At 38.4% G+C, this 7,146-nt stretch overlaps 1 protein-coding gene across 1 annotated transcript in view; it reads left to right on the forward strand.

Moving 5' to 3' along the window:
* The first annotated feature begins 721 nt into the window (after positions 1-721).
* LOC110460948 (MAP kinase phosphatase with leucine-rich repeats protein 2-like) overlaps positions 722-7,146 on the forward strand; it is a 52,969-nt gene continuing 46,544 nt past the window's right edge. The window contains exon 1 of the mRNA XM_021514177.1: positions 722-1,005. The gene's annotated coding sequence lies outside the window, so the exon portion shown is untranslated. The remainder of the gene's footprint in view (positions 1,006-7,146) is intronic.

The raw sequence follows: 7,146 nt of genomic DNA on the forward strand, positions 1-7,146 counted from the left end.
TGTCTGACAGTGTTAGTTGTAACCCTCTGATGGCAGATGCCTGATAGTGTTAGCTGTATCCCTCTGATGGCGGATATCTGATAGTGTTATTTGTATCCCTCTGATGGCGGATGTCTGGTAGTGTTAGCTGTATCCCTCTGATGGCGGATGTCTGATAGTGTTAGTTGTATCCCTCTGATGGCGGATGTCTGATAGTGTTAGTTATCCCTTTGATGGCGGATGTCTGATAAGAGCTTTCATAGTGAAATGTTTATTGTTAACAACGTTCACGACGTTAGACTAAAATAATTAGTAATAATTTTATTTAAAAGTGATGCATAATGTTTTTTGATATTTTTAAAATAAGTGCTTTATTTAAATGTATACTTAATAATATTATCATGAGCAATCGTATAGCGCTTTAAATAACCTGTCGTTGTATGATATTAGAGATCTCTACTAAATTGTTTACACAACATGATTTGTCCACACTTCTCCCATCCCTAATCCCACCCATGCAACAACAACCTCACCCTAACCTCGACACCACAGCCCCACACCCAGCGTCCGCATAATAACCCGCGAAAAATAAAACGGATAATACAAGTGGCGTTAATATTTATAATCTTGTCGTGGTAGATGGCAGGTGGAACGCGTTATTGCCTCCTACTGTCTCTTGGATGCTTGTACAGCAACATGCTGACTTATCGATCTGTTGGTCAGACAGGTGAAGGAGCGCCATGAATCAGTGTCAGAGATAGTTCTAACGGACGACAGGCGACAGTCATCACAGTCTACCCGGATCACGACCTCACCCAACGCCCAGCACACACCTGCAGGTTACTGGTCAAAACACAGTGTACCTATTGAAGTGTACAAGGAAGTCGCTGATGTCGTCACTTATTGTGCGTTTTATTGCTTTTGCGACAGATGCTGATTCGAAAAGGGCCGGTTATGTTGCAGCGCCATCTGGTGACAGTTTGGTATGACATTATAGACTGCTTGATGGTAGCATTTCGATGTGGGGTAAGCTTTCTTATCTACTGTTTATGTGAATTAATGACAATGTTTGTCATGTAACCTCGGTATTATACACAACGATTAACGATAACATGTTATATATGTACACGTCCGCAGTGGTCTTTAAGATGATTTTAGGTGTACTACATACACTCTGGTCTCGTCTCGCACTCATAAATGTAACGTGAGGCCATTGTAAAAAATAAACATTTAGGTGACGTTTGGTTCTACTATGAATATCTTTTGCAATGACACGTTTCAATACTGGAAATATTGATAAATTTATATAACGATAAAATATCCATTTGCGCATTGAATCACAATTTCTTTTTCGATGTCCATACCGGTATTATCCTAAGTCGATTACATGCATTATAGTCTTTCCCTCTTAAGGGAGCAAAAGAAAATATGTACATGTCATCGTGTGGAACCACATCGTTTATCTGTACGCAACCCTCGGTTTGGACGATTTTAGAATTTCATGTTACACCCTAAAATCTTAACTTCAGTCTGATATTGGCCCAATACCTATCTTTATAAATGAAGAGAAAAATACCGGTTTTGAATTCTGTAAAAAAAAGAGCTTTGATTTTTCAGTAAAACAGTGTGCAAATTCTACATTTTTTCACTGTAAAATTCCATGCAGTCAATATCTGTTTAAGGTCCTGTTTAATATTAAGGAGCAGTCAATATCTGTTTTCTCTATAAACCTGTGACATTGTTTCACAACTAGAGATCGACAAGAGTTGAACGATATCAACCGACATCGTTAGAGAAAGACGTGTGCGTGATCACCCGGCATCGGGAGAGAAAGACGTGTGCGTGATCACCCGGCATCGATAGAGAAAGACGTGTGCCTGATCACCCGGCATCGGTAGACAAAGACGTGTGTGTGTATTCAAACAGCAATGTGTCTCTCAACTAGATAAATACCAGGCAAAAATAGTTCAATTCTACCAAATATATGTTTTGTTTCGTATTGTCCTCATTTGTTCCATTACATACCTGTAAAAGGCGACCGATACGGCACCTCCTGTACATCCGGGGACTTCAATTTATTCCATACTTTGGATCAACGTGTTGTTTTATCCATTTACACAACCATCAAACCTTAATGGCTCAGTCCCTGTTTGACTTGTCAACAAGGGATAACAACAAAAAAATCCCTCAATCCATTGAATATTTCATACATTTTCAAGTATTTTCAAAGATTAAAGTTAATATTTTTGAAAGTATGTTTCTGCAATGTTGTAGAATACCCATTGTTTCTACATCAAACAACTGCTATGACAAATTGACCTGGTCTTGTCGGCTCCTAGTTATAATGACAGTAATAGGACAGTGATTGTAGACACGATCATTACGATAGTAGCACTCTCAACAGTATTCATATCATAATATTGAATCTTTGAAGAGACTCCTTAGATTCTTAATCTGCTAACAAACGGGAACTGGCTCCATGCTATACGCACAGAATTTGTTCCATACAGCATTCTAGTGGTTATCTCACTAAGGGGCTATTGACTTGACGAAGAAAACACGAGATGTTGAAGAGGTTACATGTAATTTGTTTGACAATATCTCGCTAAGGGTCTATTGACTTGACGAGGATACAGTGAGATGTTGAAGAGGTTACATGTATTTTGTTTGACACTATCTCACTAAGGGGCTATTGACTTGACGAGGAAAACAGTGAGATGTTGAAGAGGTTACATGTATTTTGTTTGATACTATCTCACTAAGGGTCTATTGACTTGACGAGGATACAGTGAAATGTTGAAGAGGTTACATGTAATTTGTTTGACACTATCTCACTAAGGGTCTATTGACTTGACGAGGATACAGTGAGATGTTGAAGAGATTACATGTATTTTGTTTGACAATATCTCACTGAGGGTCTATTGACTTGACGAGGATACAGTGAGATGTTGAAGAGGTTACATGTAATTTGTTTGACAATATCTCACTAAGGGTCTATTGACTTGACGAGGATACAGTGAGATGTTGAAGAGATTACATGTATTTTGTTTGACAATATCTCACTGAGGGTCTATTGACTTGACGAGGATACAGTGAGATGTTGAAGAGGTTACATGTAATTTGTTTGACACTATCTCACTAAGGGGCTATTGACTTGACGAGGATACAGTGAAATGTTGAAGAGGTTACATGTAATTTGTTTGACACCATCTCACTAAGGGGCTATTGACTTGACGAGGAAAACAGTGAGATGTTGAAGAGGTTACATGTAATTTGTTTGACAATATCTCACTAAGGGGCTATTGACTTGACGAGGAAAACAGTGAGATGCTGAAGAGGTTACATGTAATTTGTTTGACAATATCTCACTAAGGGTCTATTGACTTGACGAGGATACAGTGAATTATTGAAGAGTTAACATTTAATTTGTTTGCTGAAAAGGTTACAGACTTGTTGAAGGTGTTTCTTATTTGTTGAAAAGGTTACTTGTCTGCTGAAAGGGCTACTTTATCATTGAAGACTGAACCGACTTGATTTCCTTGATAAAGCGGTTATAGACTTACTTAAAGGGGAACCTGACTTATTTAAGCGGTTATAAACTTACTTGAAGGGGAACCTGACTTATTGAAGCGGTTATAGACTTACTTAAAGGGGAACCTGACTTACTGAAGCGGTTATAGACTTACTTAAAGGGGAACCTGACTTATTGAAGCGGTTATAAACTTACTTGAAGGGGTACCCGACTTATTGAAGCGGTTATAGACTTACTTAAACGGGAACCTGACTTATTGAAGCGGTTATAAACTTACTTAAAGGGGAACCTGACTTATTGAAGCGGTTATAAACTTACTTGAAGGGGTACCCGACTTATTGAAGCGGTTATAAACTTACTTAAAGGGCTAACTGACTTAATGAAGCTGTTATAGACCTACTTGAAGAGGTTACTGACTTAATGAAGCGGTTATAAACTTACTTAAAGCGCTAACTGACTTAATGAAGTGGTTATAGACCTACTTGAAGGGGCTATTGACTTATTGAAGCGTTGATAGACTTACTTTAAGGGCTAACTGATTTAATGAACAAGTTATAAACTTACTTGAAGGGGCTACTAACTTAATGAAGCGGTTATAGACTTACTTGACGCGGCGACCGACTTAATGAAGCGGTTATAGACTTACTTGAAGTGGTTACTGACTTAATGTAGCGGTAATAAACTTATTTGAAGGGGCTACTAACTTAATGAAGCGGTTATAGACTTACTTGAAGGGGCTACTGACTTATTGAAGCTATTATAGACTTACTTGACGGGGTTACTAACTTAATGAAGCGGTGATAGACTTACTTGACGGGGTTACTAACTTAATGAAGCGGTTATAAACTTACTTGAAGGGTTTCTGACTTATTAAAGCGGTTATAGTCTTGCTTGAAGGGGCTACTAACTTAATGAAGCGTTTATAGACTTACTTGAAGGGGCTACTGACTTAATGAAGCTATTATAGACTTACTTGAAGTGGTTACTGACTGAATGAAGCGGTTATAAACTTACTTGGAGGGGTTACTGATTTAACGAAACGGATATAGACTTATTTGAAGGGGCTACTAACTAAATTAAGCGGTTATAGACTTACATGAAGGAGTATCTAACATTATGAAGCGTTATAAACTTACTTGAAAGGGTTACCGACTTAATGAAGCGGTTATAAACTTAATTGAAGGGGCTACTGACTTAATGAATGGTTTACTAGGTTGCGCATGGGGTTAAATGTGTGTTGAATGAGTAACAGACTACCTGAAGGGGTTACCGACTTGCTGAAGGGGTTACCGACTTGACAAATTACTTGTTTGTCGAATGGGTACAGACTTGATAGATTACCAATTTGTTGAAGAGGAAACAAACTTACTCGAAGGGGTTACTAACTAAATGAAGAGTTAACTAGGTTGATCATTGGGCTAAATGTGTGCCGAAGGGGTAACAGACTTGCTGAAGGGGTTACTGACTTAAAAGGGATATTTAAGGGGAAACTTATTTGATGAAAACAAGTTTGACCTGCAGAAAAGGTTGCTGACTCGAATTGATGAAGGATTTTCTGACTTAATGAAGGGATTTCTGACTTGATGAAGAGATAACCGACTTGATGAAGGGGGTTCCTGACTTAATGAAGGGATATCTGACTTAATGAAGTGATTTCTGACTTAATGAAGGGATTTCTGACTTGATGAAGGGATAACCGCCTTGATGAAGGGGTTCCTTGCTTAATGAAGTGATTTCTGACTTAATGAATGGATTTCTGACTTGATGATGGGATAACCGACTTGGTCAAGGGATTTCTGACTTAATGGAGGGATTTCTGACTTGATTAAGTGATTTCTGACTTAATGAAAGGATTTCTGACTTGATGATGGGATAACCGACTTGGTGAAGGGATTTCTGACTTGGTGAAGGGATAACCGACTTGGTCAAGGGATTTCTGACTTAATGAAAGGATTTCTGACTTGATGATGGGATAACCGACTTGGTCAAGGGATTTCTGACTTAATGAAAGGATTTCTGACTTGATGAAGAGATAACCGACTTGATGAAGTGGTTCCTTGCTTAATGAAGTGATTTCTGACTTACTGAAGGGATTTCTGACTGGATGAAGGGATAACCGACTTTATGAAGGGGGTCCTTGCTTAATGAAGGGATTTCCGACTTGATGAAGGGGTTTCTTGCTTAATGAAGGGATTTCCGACTTGATGAAGGGATTTATGACTTAATGAAGGGATGTCTGACTTGATGAAGGGATATCCGACTTGATGAAGGGATTTCCGACTTAATGAAGGGATGTCTGACTTGATGAAGGGAGAACCGACTTGATGAAGGAGGTTCCTGACTTAATGAAGGGATATCTGACTTAATGAAGTGATTTCTTACTTGATGAAGGGATTTATGACTTAATGAAGGGATTTCCGACTTAATGAAGGGATTTCTGACTTAATGAAGGGATTTCTGACTTGATGAAGTGATTTCTGACTTAATGAAGTGATTTCTTACTTGATGAAGGGATTTCTGACTTGATGAAGTGATTTCTGACTTGATGAAGGGATTTCTGACTTGATGAAGGAATTTCTGACTTAATGAAGGGATTTCTGACTTGATGAAGGGATTTCTGACTTGATGAGGGGAATTACTTCATGTGCATTTACTTTGTATTTTCTACATGTGGACTGGTGAAAAATCGAAGAGATATTCGGTCAGTTGTGAAATTATGAATGGCAAGTAACCCCATCGGCAAATTAACCTCGTCAGCTCTTAAGGCAGTAACCACTTCAACAAGCTTAATCCTTTCATTAAGTCAGGAACCCCTTCATCAAGTTGGTTATCCCTTCATCAAATCAGTAATCCCTTCATTAAGTCAGAAATCCCTTCATTAAGTCAGAAATCCCTTCATTAAGTCAAAATCCCTTCATTAAGTCAGAAATCCCTTCATCAAGTCGGTTATCCCTTCATTGAGTCAGAAATCCCTTCATTAAGTCAGAAAATCCTTCATCAATTCGAGTCAGCAACCTTTTCTGCAGGTCAAACTCGTTTGGGAGACTCTTTTTGAGGAGGAGGGAGTTAGAGGAGGGAGTCATAATCCCTGTTATATAACCTGTATTATATACATCGCGTGTTATCTAGTGACATGATATGTTACATAACAATTGGTTTATATTTGTATTGGTTAATACGTTGTTTCACGGACGTGATAGAGTGATATCGATCTCTGTCCTAGGTCGATATCACTCAATCAGGTTCATATAACAACGTACTTATTAACCTCGACAAAAGTCAATACTTTATCACAGGGGCATGGATCGCTTTACTTGTAACATTAAAAAATAGGGCTCTCCTATACTAATAAATACAAAGGGATATAACGGCAGAATGAAATCCGTTACCCCCTTTTCTCTTTCAGCTCGTGTCAATCAATCTTTGTCCATATTGGATATATGGTTATCCACTGACACCGCTTTAAAGTCGCAATTACACCGTTAAATTGCGACCGAATCAAATTCTATACTCACGAGAAATGACCAAGTTTTACGGATAAACTCGAGAAATATATCCAAGGAATGGTTTAAATCCTTATTTGATATTCTCAATCCAATACATGTGCTGCCCGCTTCTCTGAAATATACCCCCCC

The sequence above is a fragment of the Mizuhopecten yessoensis genome, unplaced genomic scaffold (genome assembly GCF_002113885.1).
Source record: "Mizuhopecten yessoensis strain PY_sf001 unplaced genomic scaffold, ASM211388v2 scaffold10525, whole genome shotgun sequence".
In the NCBI taxonomy this organism is placed as follows: Eukaryota; Metazoa; Mollusca; class Bivalvia; order Pectinida; family Pectinidae; genus Mizuhopecten; species Mizuhopecten yessoensis.